General features: G+C 36.5%; 2 long non-coding RNA genes across 3 annotated transcripts in view; one reads left to right on the forward strand and one right to left on the reverse strand.

Moving 5' to 3' along the window:
• Nucleotides 1-8,194, reverse strand: LOC108584999. Its single transcript, XR_002520957.1, has 2 exons — nt 8,111-8,194; nt 1-150 (listed from the first exon to the last, which is right to left on the reverse strand). It is a non-coding gene; the product is annotated as an uncharacterized LOC108584999 (long non-coding RNA).
• Nucleotides 6,653-13,181, forward strand: part of LOC110742822 — a 22,332-nt gene continuing 15,803 nt past the window's right edge. For both annotated transcript variants that reach the window (XR_002520958.2, XR_004183268.1), the window contains exon 1: nt 6,653-8,389. This is a non-coding gene — a long non-coding RNA (uncharacterized LOC110742822). The remainder of the gene's footprint in view (nt 8,390-13,181) is intronic.

The raw sequence follows: 13,181 nt of genomic DNA on the forward strand, positions 1-13,181 counted from the left end.
TTTTTATCTCTGTACGAATCCTTCATTCTTTGTATTGCATGTAGCAACCCTCTAAGAGGTAGCACATCATAGGACAAGGTCGTTCCTTCCACCTGATGGCAGTTCCAGAGTAGAGAATTGTGAGCAGTCAGCAGGCGATGTCTCCACCAGCTGGGGAAATGAAGGTTGGATCTAAATCAGGGAATGTGGGTAGCACTTTACCTCAGCCGCAACTGGAGGCTTTGATGACTGTCATCAGAGGAAGAACCATCTTAGAGATGGAGACTGTGGTGAATGGATCAACCAGAGCAGATCTTGGGGAGTTGCTTTTACAAAAACAGTTATTTTTACAGCGAATCCAGGTAAAATACTAAGGGAAGCTTGAAGAAGAAAAAAAAATGTTGCTAAAAAGGCCACAAGTGACCTTGAAGGAAAAGTGAGTTGTAAGGAAAGGATGTAGCAGAGGTGAGATCTTGCTGTCATGCCTCATGTGAGGAAATAGTGGTGACATATGGAGTGTTCCCTTGGGATAAAACTTGGGTCATTCTCAGCACCAGTCAGTGGAATGGTGGAGCCTCTTCTTCTTCTGCCAGAAGGTAGAGGGCCACAGACAGCACACAGTAGACAATTTCTTCCCTTGTTAATAAAAATGTTCTGTTTCTGAAACTGATACCACGGGTAATCAAATGCCTGATAAGCACTTGAAAAACTGTTAAACATCCTTAGTCATTAGGGAAATGCAAAGGAAAACCACAATGAGATATCATTACATATGCCAAAGGATGCATAAAATTGAAAAGAAAGATAATAGCAAGTGTTGGGGAAGATAGGGAGAAACTGGAATCCTCATACACTACTACTGAAAATATAAAATGATACTGCCACTTAGAAAAAACTATTTGGCAGTCTTCTAAATTTGACCAAACACCTAACACAAATACCAACTGTTCCTTTCTGAGATATTTACTCAAGAGAAATAAAAATGTATGCCCACACAAAGACTGGTACACACGTTTTTGTAATGGCTTTATTCATAAAAGTCTCAAACTAGAAATAGCTCAAATGTCCATTGACAGGTGAATGGATAAACAAATGGTCATACAATCATACAATGGAATACTATTCAGCCATAAAAAGATAGAAACTACTGATATATGAAACTACATAGACGAATCTCAAAATCAGTATGCTGAGTTAAAGAAAACCAGATATCAAAGAATAGATGTTGTGTGGCTGTATGTACACAAAACTCTAGAAGAGACAAACAGAGTCTAAAGTGATAAAAAGATTAGTAGTTGACTGGGGCTGGGAAGGGAGGGAGATTTTCTCAGAAAGGACCCAAAGAAACTTTTGGGGGTGAAGAATATAGTCTATATTGTAATTGTGTCAGCAGTTATACAGGTGTATGCATTGGTTGAAATTCTTCAAGGTAGAAGCTTAAAATTAGTAAAATAAAGTTGATTTTTAAAAAGCTGACCATATGGAAACCTCTCTGCCATTTGTTCTGGAAAAACCTGGAGCTGGTGGGTAGGGGATGAGATGACTATTCTTTTCTTAGCTCACACAGTGATCCCACACTTACACATCAAAGGCTTTTTCCTTGTTACCACAAAGCAAAAATGACAGGGTTGCCTGTTGTGATGATAATGACTTCCCAGACTAAAGAAGCCACAGAAGGTCACAGGAACTGTAAGTCCCGTTATCATCCTGTATTTCCCTAGGAGACCTCACGGCCAATTTGACCGAATTACTTTTTCCCCACTGCGTCTTTCCTTTTGGATTCATTAGCTAAGACATTGAAAGGTCAAAAGTCTTACTCAGAGTTGGTGACAGTGAGTCAATGACCGTATTTCCTCTGCTTTCCAGCCTGCAGTCTGAGCATGAACCCACAGTGAGACCCACTGACTGGGAGCATTATTTGGAATTCCCACCACCTCTCCCACCTCTCCTCCATTTTCCTCCTCCTTTCTTCCATATTCCTGTTCTGTCTCAAAATACCCAAGAATATCCTAAAATAAATGTATTAAGGAAGAGTTAGCAAATATGTTTTATTCAAAAACAACTGCCATGAAACTTAACTCTCTTGTGACCTAAAGAGAGTTTCTGAAATACCACGTCTTACAAATGTTTGAAATAATATTCACCTTCAAAAGGAGGTATATTTTCATATTAACTCACCCAAATAAAACTGACATGGTGAAAAACAGAAATAGAATCAATGTGATGTCTTTGTTAAAGTAAACCTCTAAAGTGTACCTACCATACAACTGATTGTGTAATTCTAGAGTTATCAAATAGAAGTGGCAATCAAAGTGTTGGGAAAAATGACTGAAGTCCATATGAAAAAAAATTAATTTAGTTGCCACTAAAAGGCATAATTCACTGTTTGAGTACGTTACACAGGTAATCATGCTTTAGAACATGTTCAGCTACCGGAGGCAGGAAAATAAAACATTCTCCAACCCAATTGTTCACAATGATAGAGCACATGGAAAAAAATATTTTTAAAAATATAGATTTCTGGGTCTCATTATGGAATTCAAATACAATGGTTCTGGGGCAAAGTCCAAGACTATGTATTTTTTCAGTGTTATCAAAGTGATTCTGATGTTCAGACATGTTTTGTCCAGCCTTGCCCCACTCTGTGGCTTTCTTCTTAAGTGCTATGCTCAAAGAACTATTGTAGTATACCACAGTACCAAATGTTTTGGGTCTTTCACTTGTATCACTGAGAGCACATCTCCAATACAGGTGTATTTATTTAACTGCAAATTTATGCATACATGCATCATATTTCAAAAGAATTTATTTAAATCTACAAAAATTTACTTCCAAGAGCAAGCAATATCTCAACTGATCTTCATACGTGGGCATCTCTAATAAAGAGGATAGGTACATCATGTTTAGAGTCAATATAACAGTTCTGTATTTTTCTATGACATGATATATTGTTGTCTTGTACCATGTGTCTCTATCACTTTGAAAAGACATTAATTCCAATGGAGTTAAAATATTTCTATAAGTGAAAAATTAACCAAAGTGAGTCTGGGAATTTTGAAGTTTCTTCCTCAAGAGATTTTTGTGTTGTAATCCAACTGAGTAAAGGCAAGAGAGTGAAAATATTTATTATATTTTATGACTTTAACGGCATGTTCCTAATCAAGCAAGATGAGAATGAAGCAGAAATACAGACTATGAATGCATGTCTCTGTGAAACGCCAGAGAAGTCCAGATCCTCAGCCCATCAGATATGGAGTCTTGCAGCATCTTTGAGTATGAAACCAGGTGGAAAAAGAGATTTCATCTAAATTTACAAAGGCTCCTCTGTCTGTGCCTTTCTGACAGGGCTTAAGTGCCTCAGCATGAAGCAGCCAGAGCAAGAATTGACAAAATTAAACTTGATAATTCCTGACAATCATTTTCCCCACTGTGAAGCATCATCCATGGGAATAAGGGAGAGCAAGACTCGGGAGCCCTGCCCCTCCTCTCTAGGCAGAGGCCAGGGCGTCCGGGAGGCCAAAGTCAGACTAACGGAGCTACTTGAATGCAGGGAATGCCACGGCCTTTCTTTGAGAGCCTCTCAAGAGTCAGTGCAGGGCTCCCTAGCTTCATTCTCACTTTCCTTTTGCTCTTTTTTCCTTTCTGTTACCAAAATACACTGGCATATTAAAAATAAACAGTGCTGCCTTGCCACAGAGCTCTGTTCTCCTTTAAATAGTCTGACAAGTACAAATGAGTCAAGATTCCCTATTGCTCCGTCCCAGGACAGATCACGGGGCCTTCTTCTTTCTCCCCTTTCTTTCTGGCTGCCTGTGCCTTTCTCTTTGCTCTCTCAATCTAGTTTCCAAGTTTCTGGCTGGTTATCACCTATTCTCTCCCTCTGGGTGCCGCCCTGGGTCTCTCTCAGGAACTCTCTTGGCCTCATTTTTTCGATGTAACTCCGTTTCTCTTTTTTCTGTCATCATTCTTTCTGAACGTCTGTATCCCCAAATAAATACAAAACAAGCAGGTAGAGTGAGCCACAGGAAGAAAAAACCATTTAATTAGAGCATTTGTACTGTGCAAAGTTGGAAAAAAAAAAAATCTGGTCCTGTCTGGCCATGTCGGCATCTTCTGTCACCAGGAACCTTTTGAGAGGCCCTTAAAGACTTCCATCCTCTATGCTATATTTCCGTCTTTAATGTGCAATGAAGACAAGCTCTTGGCATACATGCAAAAGCAATCTGTACTGTGGGGAAGATATGGTCTTTAACCTCAGGTTGAACTAAAAGCACTGGAAATTTTAAGAGTTTGTTTTGACCTTTCAGGGTCACTCAGGATGGGGATCTGCCTGGCAGTTGTTAATGGTGGTTTGATTGGGCTCCAATACTGTTTTTAAGTCTCCACTTAGAGTCTAGCCAAGTTAAACACATTTTCTTTTCATCTCTACTCTCGTATCCAGCCTGCAGCTTCAGGTCTCCAGTCATTCCTTGGTTCTTCTCTGGATTTTGTCCAATTTGTTGACAAATCCTCCAATCTTTATTTAAAATTACTTCTTAATTTCATCCTGATAGTATCTCACAGTGTTTCCTCAAGATCAGCATTTTATTCTGTTTCTGCCCACACATTGAGTTAAATGTGGAAGCAGGAGTATACAGAAAAGACCACAAAGCTGTTTCGGGGGCTAGGACTACAGGCAAGGCTAGTGGTCAGGCCTTCCAGACGAGCGGACTCGGGCCGGCAGCAGTGTTTTCTTTTCTTTTTTGAAAATGGCGTCTTTTCTTGATTGTAAAATTTGTACTGATCGTTGCTGAAAACTTCCAAAATCAGACAAATAAGCAGAATAATATAAAAATTATAGGCCATCCACAAACTGCAGATAATTATTACTGATACTTTTTATGTTTTCTTTCATTGTTTTACATATACATAAAAAAATTTTTTTTTGAGATGGAATTTCACTCTTGTTGCCCAGGCTAGAATGCAATGGCATAATCTCAGCTCATTGCAACCCTCTACCTCCCAAGTTCAGACAGTTCTCCTGCCTCAGCCTCCTGAGTAGCTGTGATTACAGGCATGCGCCACCATGTCTGGTTAATTTTTGGTATTTTTAGTAGAAATGGGGTTTCACCATGTTGACCAGGCTGGTTTCGAACTCCTGACCTCAGGTGATCCACCCTCCTCAGCCTCCCAAAGTGCTGGGATTATAGGCATGAGCCACCGCTCCCGACATACAAATATTTTTAAACAAACTTAATTGTACACTAACAGTGTTTTACCTTTCAGTTATTTCCCACATTTATATTTCCTTCTTCCAACTATAACTTTATGCATTAGGACTGCAATACTTTCATTACTGTAAGTTTTTAAAGTACTTTGAATTGGTAGGGTGAGTCAATCAACACTCATTTCATCAAAACTTTTTTTTTTTTTTGACATTTTCTTGACTATTAATTTCCAACTTTTTTCTTTCTGGATGAATGTTTGGTTCACTGTGCTGGCATTTTGAATACAATTTCATTAAATACAAAAACTAACACATAAAAATTAGAGAGAGCTGACACAGTGTTCTCTCTTTTAATCCTGGAACATAGACGTCACTTATTCATCATATTTTTTTTTGGTTTGTCAACAAAGTTTTATAGTGTTATTGATTATATCTTCAATTTGTCAGTGAACATTTCTAGCTTTTTTTTAATCCTTGGCTTCACATATTGTATATGTATGTATGTGTGTCTGATTTTATATTTTTCTTGTATCCCTTATCTCTGCACAAAAATGCTTATTTTTTTATTGTGGCAAAATATACATAACATAAAATTTACCATTTTACTCATTTTTAAGTGCACAATTCTGTAACTTTAAGTACATTCACATTGTTGTGCAACCATCACCAATATCCAACTCCAGAACAATTCTTGTCTTCCCAAACTGAAACTCTGTATCCATTAAACACTACCTCCCCATTTCCATCTTCCCCCAGCCCCTCCCAATCACCAATCTACTTTCTGTTCCTATGAATTTGACTACTCTAGGTACCTCAAACAAGTGGGATTATACAATATTTGTTCAGGGAAATACTGACATTTCACTCCGCATAATGATTTTAAAGTTCTTTCCTGTTGTTGCATGTGTCAGAATTTTCTTTCTTTTTAAGGCTGAATAATATTCCATTTTGTGTATGTGCCACATTTAGTTTATCCGGTCATCTGTTCATGGTTACTTGGGTTGCTTCCACATTTTGGCTATTGTGAATAATGCTGCTACGAACATGGATGTACAATATCTGTTCAGTCTCCTGTTCTCAATTCTTTTGGGTATATATCCAGAAGCGAAAGTGCCGAATCATACAGTAATTCTGTGTTTAATTTTTTGAGGAAACACCATACCATTTTCCACAGTGGCTGCACCATTTTATATTCCCATCAGCAATGTGCAGGACTTCCAGTTTCTCCACATCCTCACCAACGCTTCTGATTTTCTGGGTTTTTTTATTTATTTATTTATTTATTTTTAGTAATAGCCATCCTAATAAGTGAAGTAGTATCTTGTGATTTTGCTTTGCATTTCCCTAATAATTAAGGATGTTCAGGGTCTTTTTATGTGCTTATTGGTTATTTGTATATCCTCTCTGGGGACATGTCTATTCAAGTACTGTGCCTTTTTTTTTTTTTTTTTTTTTTTTTCGCTGTGGTGTACTTTGTTTCATAGGGCTGTTTTAGATTCACAGCAAAACTGAGCAGAAAGTACAGAGGTCCCATTATACCCTTGCCCCCACATATGCACACATAGAGCCTTCCTCACCATCAACATCCCACACCAGAGTAGTATATTGTTACAATTCATAAACCTACATAAACCCCCCATTATCACCCACCCATTATCATCCATAGTTTACATTAGGGTTCACTCTTGGTTTATTATACATTCTATAGGTTTTGACAGATGTATAATGCCATGTATGTACCATTATAGTATCACAAAGAATAGCTTCATTGACCCAAAAATCCTTTGCCCTCTAACTGTTCATTCCTTCTTTCCTCCTACTCTTTGGAAGCCACCGATCTTTTTATTGTCTCCATAGTTTTGCCTTTTCCAGAATATCATATAGTTGGAATCATACAGTATACATACATTTTAGGTTGAATTCCTTCACTTACTAATAAGAATTTGCATTTCCTCCATTTTGTAAATGACTGGAAAGCTCATTTCTTTTTTTTCAGACTGGAAAGCACTGAATAATATTCCATTGTATGGATGTATCACAGTTTATCCCTTCATCTACTGAAGGATATGTTGGTTGCTGCCATGTTTGACAGTTATGAATAAACCTATCAACATACATATGCAGGTTTTTATGTGGGCATAATTTTTCTGCTCCTTTGGGTAAATATCTAAGAGTCTGATTGCTGGATTATATGGTAAGAGGATGTTTAATTTTGTAAGAAACTGACCAACTTTCTTCCAAAGTGACCATACCATTTTGTATTCCCACCAACAGTGAGTGAGCGTTCCTGTTGCTCCACATCCTCAACACAGTTGGTGCTGTCATGGCTCTGAAGTCTGGCCATTCTAATAGGCATAGGCTGGTATCTCACTCTTGTTTTACTTTGCATTTTCCTGATGACATATGATGTAGAGTATCTTTTCGTATGTTTATTTGCCATTTATATATCTTTTTTGGTGAGGTGTCTGTTCAGGTCTTTTACCCATTTTTTAGTCAGGGTGTTGGTTTTCTTATTGCTGAGTTTTATCAGTTATTTTTATATTTTGGATAACGATCCTACATCTGGCATGTATTTTGCAAATATTTTCTCTTAGTCTATGGCTTATCTTTTCATTCTCTGGGTAGTGTCTTTCACAGTACCTTTCATAGAGCAGAAATGTTTAATTTTAGTGAAGTTCACCTTGTCAATTATTCCTTTCATGAATCATGCTTTTAGCATAGTACAGTAGTTCACCCTTTTCTGTGGAGGATGTATTCCAAGACCTCTAGTGGATGCCTGAAACCATAGATAGTACTAAACCCCCCATACCACTGTGTGTTTTTCCTATTCATACATAATCATGGTAAAGTTTAATTTATAAATTAAGTATAGTAAGAGTTAACAATAGTAACTAATAATAAAAGAGAATAATTATAACTACATACCATAATAAAAGTTATATGAATGTTGTCTCTTTCAAAGGATATCATTGTACTCTACTTCTTCTTCTTCTTCTTCTTGTGATGATGTGAGGTGATACAGTGCCTATGTGATGAAAGGAAGTGAGGTGAATGACGCAGGCATTGTGACAGAACATTAGGATACCACTGACCTTCTGACAATACATCAGATAGAGGATCATATGCTTCAGATGATCTTGGATTATTGAGCCATGATTATTTTGATGGTTGGATGTCAGGAGCAGACAATGTTGACAACTAAGGGTAAGGTAATGTATATAGTGTGAATACACTAAACCAAGGGATGATTAACATCCCAAGCAAGTCACCACAAAATTTCATCATGCCACTAAGAACAGCAGATGATTTAAAACTTATGAGTTGTTTATTTCTGGACTCTTCCTTTTAATATTTTCAGACCATGGTTGACTGTGGGTAACTAACACCACAGAAAGTGAAACCTCAGGTAAGGGGACAATTACTGTATCTAAAAAGTCATAGCCATAACCAAGGTCACCTAAAGTTTTTCCTGTTTTATTTCTAGGTATTTCATAATTTTGTGTTTCACATATAGGTATATGATTCACTGTGAGCTAATTTTGTGAAAAGTGTAAGGAAAATCTGTGTCTAGATTCATTTTTTTGCACATAGATCTCCAGTTGCTCCAACACTATTTGTTGAAAAGAAAATATTTTTCCCAAAAAAATATTTCCTTAGCTCCTACCGAGACCAGCTTGGTTGGGGAGACCCTAACCCAGTGGCACTAGAGGAATTAAAGACACACACACAGAAATATAGGGTGTAAAGTGGGAAATCAGGGGTCTCACAGTGTTCAGAGCTGAGAGCCCTGAAAAGAGATTTACCCACATATTTATTAACAGCAAGCCAGTCATTAGCATTGTTTCTATAGATATTCAATTAACTAAAAGTATCCCTTATGGGAAACGAAGGGATGGGCCGAAATATAGGGGTGGGTCTGGCTAGTTATCTGCAGCAGGAACATGCCCTTGAGGCACAGATCGCTCATGCTATTGTTTGTGGTTTAAGAATGCCTTTAAGCCGTTTTCCACTCTGGGCGGGCCGGGTGTTCCTTGCCCTCATTCCGGTAAACCCACAATCTTCCAGCGTGGGCATTATGGCCATCATGAACATGTCACAGGGCTGCAGAGAGATTTTGTTTATGGCCAGTTTTGGGGCCAGTTTATGGCCAGAGATTCATTTTTTTTGCACATGGATCTCCAGTTGTTCCAATACTATTTGTTGAAAAGAAAATATTTTTCCACTGTATTTCCTTTGTTCCTTCATGAAAGACTCCTTTACTATATTTATGTCTATTTCTGGGCTCTCTATTCTATTCCTTTTTATTCCATTTACCTATTTGTCTGTTCTTCTAACAATACCACACTGTCTTGATTACTCTTTCTTTACAGTAAGTCTTAAAGTCAGGTAGTTTCAATTCTCTGATTTTGTAATTCTAGGCCTTTTGCCTCTCCATAGAATCAGTTTGTCAACATCCACAAAATAAGTAGTCAAGATTTTCATTGGAATTGTGCTGAATCTACAGATCAAGTTGGGGGAAACTGATATCTTGACAATATTGAATCTTCTTATCCATCAACACGTACTATCCTCCCATTTATCTGGTTCATTTATTTTATTCATCACAGTTTTGTAGTTTTCTGGTATAGTTTTTGTGTATATTTTGTTACAGTTGTACCTAAGTATTTTGTTTTTGGGGTGGTAGTGTAAATAGTATTGTATTTTTAATTTCATATTTCAGTTTATGGCTGGTATATATGAAAGTAATTGACTTTTGTATATTAACCTTATATCGTATAACCTTGCTATAATTGCTTATTAGTTCCAGGACTATTTTCTCCGATTCGTTGAGATTTTCTACGTAGACATCATGTCATTTCCAAATAAAGACAGTTTTTAATATGTGTACTTTTTATTTCTTTTTCTTGTTTTATTGCATTAGCTAGGGTTTCCAATATGATCTTAAAAAGGAGTGGTAAAATGGTACCTCCTTGCCTAGTTCCTAATCTTAGTGAGAAAGTGTTGAGTTTTTCACCATTAAGTACTATGGTTAGCTGGAATTTTTAGCTTGAATGCGTGTTGAATTTTGTCTAAAATTATTCTGCATCTATTGATATGATCATATCATTTTTCCTCTTTAACCTGTTGGTGTGGTGAATTATGTTAATTGATTTTAAAATGTTGAATCAGCCTTGCATACCTGGGATGCATCCCACTTTTTTTGATGTGTAATTTTTTATACATTATTGGATTTTATTAGCTGATATTTTGTTGAGGATTTTACATTTATGTTCATGAGACATATTGGTCTCTAGTTATCTTTTCTTATAATATTTTTGTCCAGTCTTGGCATCAAGGCAATGCTGTTCTCACAATGAGTTAGAATTCTGCTTTTGAATTCTGAGACAGACTGTAAAGAATTGATATAAATTCTTTCTTAAATGTTTGATAGAATTCACCAGTGAACCCATTTAGGGTATTACTGGTATTAGAAAGTTATTAATTACTAATTCATATATCTTCTCTCTTGTTTTTGAGACAGAGTCTCACTTTGTCACCCAAGCCAGAGTGCAGTAGCGCAATCATGGTTCACTGCAGCCTTGACCTCCCAGTCTCAAGCAATCCTCCCATCTCAGCCTCTTGAGTAGCTGGGACTATAGCTACCATAACAGGCTAATTTAAAAAAAATTATTTGTAGAGATTGGGTCTCTCTGTGTTACCCAGGCTGGTCTCAAATTCCTGGCTCAAATGATCCTACCACCTCAGTCTCTCAAAGTGTTAGGATTACATATATGAGCCATCATCACACCTGGCCTGATTCAGTATCTTTAGGCCTATCCAGATTGTTTCTTCTTGTGTGAGTTTTGGCAGCTCATGTCTTTCAGGGAATTGATTCACTTCATCTAGATTATCAAATCCATAGGCAGAGTTCTTCATAATATTTCTTTATCATCCTTTTAGCATTCATAGGATTTGTAGTGATATCCATCCCCTCTTTTATTTCTGATAATAGTAATTTGTATATTTTCTCTTCTCTTTTAAGTTAGTCTGGGGGCAGGTTTATCAATTTTATTGATCTTTTCAAAGAATCAGCTTTTAGTTTCATTGATTTTTCTCTATTGATTTCATATCTTTTTTCTATGTATTTTAGATTTAATTCACTCTTCTTTTTCTGGTTTCCCAAAGTGGAAGCTTAGATTATTGATTTCAGATCTTTCGTCTTTTCTAATGCATGTATTCTATACTATAAAGTTGCTGCTAGGCACTGCTTTCACTGCATTCTACAAATTTTGATAAGTTGTATATTCCTTTTCATTTAGATTGAAATGTTTTTAAATTTTTCTTTAGAATTCTTACTTGACTCATGTGTTTTTTAGAAGTGTGTTGTTTAATCTCCATGTATTTGGGGATTTTTCAACTATCTTTTACTTATTGATTTCTAGTTTAGTTCTGAGATCATATATTGTATAATTTCCATTCTTTTAAATTTGTTAAGGTGTGTTTTATGACCCAGAATATGGTTCACAGTAGTGAATATTTCATGTGATCTTGAGAAGAATGTGTATTCTGCTGTTATTGGATGCAGCAGTCTACAGATGTCAGTTATATCCTGTTTGTTGATGATGATATTGAGTTCTGCTATATCATTATTGGTTTTTTTGCCTGCTTCATTTGTTAGTTCCTAATAGAGAGGTGTTGACCTCTCCAACTGTAATAGTGAAGTCATCCATTACTTCTTGCAGTTTTACCCGTTGTTGCCTCACATATTTTGATGCCTTGCTATTATGGGCATGCACAGGGTTATTATGTATTCTTGAAGAATTGGCTGCTTTATCATTGTGAAATACCCTTCTTTATCTCAGATAATTTTCCTTACTCAGGAATCTCCTTTCTGAAATTGATATAGTTACTCCTAGTTTCTTTTGGTTAGTGCTGGCATGGTATATTGGCATATCTTTCTCCATCCCTTTAATTTTGATGTATATGTATCTCTAAATTTAAAGTGGGTTTCTTGTGGACAACATGTAGTTGGGTTTTGTGTTATGGTCCACTCTGACAATCTTTGTTTTTTAACTAGTACTTAGATCATTAAGGTTTAAAGTAATTATTAGTATATTTGCATTAATATCCCTCATATTTGTTATTGTATATTATTCATTGTCCAGCTTCCTTTGTTTCTATTTTTGTTTCTTACTCTTTTTCTGCCATTTGTAGTTTTAATTAAACATTTTATATAATTTCATTTTCTCTCCTTTCTTAGCACAACAATTATATTTCATTTTCTTACTTTTTTTTAATGATTGCCCTAGAGTTTGCAACATACATTTACAACTAATCCAAGTCCACTTTGAAATAACACTATAGCACTTCATGACTAGTGTGAATAATGTATAAGAACAAAATGATGCTAATTCCTCCCTCTCATTCCATGTATCTTTGCTGTCATTTGTTTCACAATGCTAATATACAGCATTTCACAATGCTAATAAGGGATATATGTCTAGCTCCTGTTATTATTTTGAACAAACTGCTAATATATTACATCAATTAAAAATAAAAATAAAAATTTGTAATTACTTTCATTTATTCCTTCTCTAATACTCTTTCTTTAATCATGTAGAGTCAAGTTTCTGAACTATATCACTTTTTTTTTCTCTCTGAAGAACTTTGTTTAACATTTCTGGCAAGGCCAAAAATTTTCTCAAGGTTTGTATGAGGAAGTCTTCATTTCTCTTTCACTTGTTTTTTTTTTTTTTTTTCTTTTTTTGAGACAGACTCTCACTCTGTCACCCAGGCTAGAGTGCAGTGGCACAAACTCGGCTTACTGCAACCTCCACCTCCCAGGTTCAAGCAATTCTCCCTGCACAGCCTCCCTAGTAGCTGGGATTGCAGGCACCTGCCCAGCTAACTTTGGTACTTTTAGTAGAGACAGGATTTCACCATGTTGGCCAGGATGGTCTCAAACTCCTGACCTCAGGTAATCCACCTGCGCTGGCCTTCCAAAGTGCTAGGATTA

This window comes from Papio anubis, chromosome 4, assembly GCF_008728515.1.
Source record: "Papio anubis isolate 15944 chromosome 4, Panubis1.0, whole genome shotgun sequence".
Lineage (NCBI taxonomy): Eukaryota > Metazoa > Chordata > Mammalia > Primates > Cercopithecidae > Papio > Papio anubis.